Below are 2,300 nucleotides of genomic sequence, written 5' to 3' on the forward strand. Positions count from 1 at the left end.
AATAGCTTTGCAGAACCTTCTTATACTTGATATTCTTATTTTTTGAGTAAATTTCAAAGTACCGTAAATAGTATAACCATTAAGTATTTACTACATAGAAAGAAAAATAAATGAAAAAGACATAAAGAATATTTACTGTACCTGCCAAAAAGACGTTTTTATAGGGGTCCATGGATCGATTCAATATATTCAATTAGGTTCATGTGCATACAGATGAATGAATACATTTCAGGGCCCTGGTCTGGAGGTCACGACAGTATTCCACGTCATTGGACAACGAATGTCGCCATTTTCCTTTTTGTAAGTTTTAAAATGTAAAAAATGACAATATATACATCTACAGCAGAGAAATCGGATTCTATCAAAACAGCACCAAGCAGTCCAGTAAGTGACACATCCCTGCAGTCAGACGTTCTTGCTCTATATTACGCTGCTCTCAGATTAATTAGCAAAACCCTGCTGACAGATTCCCTTATTAGAAAAACTGTCTGCTTTCTGCTTTTCAGAAAGTGCACCAGCTGCAATGTCAAGCACATGGACATAGCTGGTGCATATAATGCATCGATAACTGAACAGATTGCAGCTATGTAATTATTATCTCTGAACTCCTTTTCACTTTTCTGCGGTGAGGCCAGAGAAGTCCATGCACTGCATTATTATAAAGTATCACCCGACTCCCTAGCACAGGAATACAGTATAGCCGACTCCTAGATGCTTTATTAAAGTTTTATCTGGGACTTTTTTCCAATGTGCCTGAGCATTAAAAGGCAGATTGTTGCTAACTACCTGCCTGTTGTGCCCGACACCGATGTCTGCCGGCACAGAGTAGTCACAGACCGCTCCTGCCGGAAATTCAGCAGCTTCTGCTGATGTGATGTTGACAGAGCAGTGGCTTATTTTCCACTCTGCTCTGTTGACAGGGTGGGAATGCGGGAAGCTGGCTGTCAATCAGCATGATGTCAGCAGTCACGAACCATCGACAGAGCATCCGGAAGAAGAAGAACTGTTTATTGATGTGGGCAGCTGAAGCACAGGCAGGAGTGGTCTGTGACTGCTCTGAGACAGCTCCAGGTACGACATACAGGTAGGTGCCTCTGTTGTCTACTACCTGACTGTTAGTTTTTAGGTACATAGTAAAACAAAATTCCTGGATAACCTCTGTAACACAAAGAGCACTGTGCTTACTGCAGGGAAGGATTATATCCTTGAAATCTGTCCTTGTCTGGTCTAAATTGATAAGTCTGCAGTCACTCTGTGTGGCTCCAGACTTTTCAATTCCCGCAGGATACGCACTGTGCACTGCAAGGATTTTCCGGTTTCTGAGCATACTCCTGGGCAGTACCCGTCTAGTGAGTGTGGTTTCGCTCCATACACTTGTATGGAGCAAGGCAGCGCCCTGACTAGTTACGTGGTTGTCCAGTGGGAGCGGTCATCTAGACATGAGTTCTGCCCAGGAGTATGCATATTGCATACATCACCACTAGTTCCGTCTCAGAAAGCGGAAAATCCTCTCAGCACACAGTGTGATCACTGGGGGAATTCACACAGAGTGACTGCAGACTTTTTATGTTAGACCAGACAACCCCTTTAAGGAAAAGCTACTCTGAAATCAACCTCATTTTTTTTCTTGACAAGTGATATATGACGAAAGTTCACAATCTGTATATTTGCAAACAGATGGAAACCCTGCCTGGGGATCTTTGTGATCTTGCATGCTCTTGAGAGTCTTCATTTACAGGCAATGAACCTAACAGTGGAAGCAAGGTCACTTTTTTTTTTTACTTTTTCAGTTCAATAACTCTTTCTGGATACTTGCCTTATGAAGGTATCACATGAATTTGTCATGAAGATCAAAAGCTAATGTAGCTTCCTTTGTGGCACATCACTATCCTACTATATAATTGTCTAAGGGTCACTTCCGTCTGTCTTTCTGTCACGGATATTCATTGGTTGCGGCCTCTGTCTGTCATGGAATCCAAGTCGCTGATTGGTCATGGCAAAACGCCCACGACCATTGCCACGACCAATCAGTGACGGCCGCTCTTATGGCCACTCAATATGGCCGCTCTTTCCTAACCGCAGTCAGTGCCCGCTCCATACTCCCCTCCTGTCATCCAGTCAGCCCTCACACAGGGTTAATGCCAGCGTTACCAGAGCATGGTGTAACGCAATCCGGTTACACAGCTATTAACCCTGTGTGACCAAGTTTTTACTGCATATGCAGCATCAATAGTAAAACGATCTAATGTTACAAATAATAATAATTTAAAAAAAATTGTTATTCTCACCCTCCGACGTCG

This window comes from Ranitomeya imitator, chromosome 1, assembly GCF_032444005.1.
Source record: "Ranitomeya imitator isolate aRanImi1 chromosome 1, aRanImi1.pri, whole genome shotgun sequence".
Taxonomy (NCBI): Eukaryota; Metazoa; Chordata; class Amphibia; order Anura; family Dendrobatidae; genus Ranitomeya; species Ranitomeya imitator.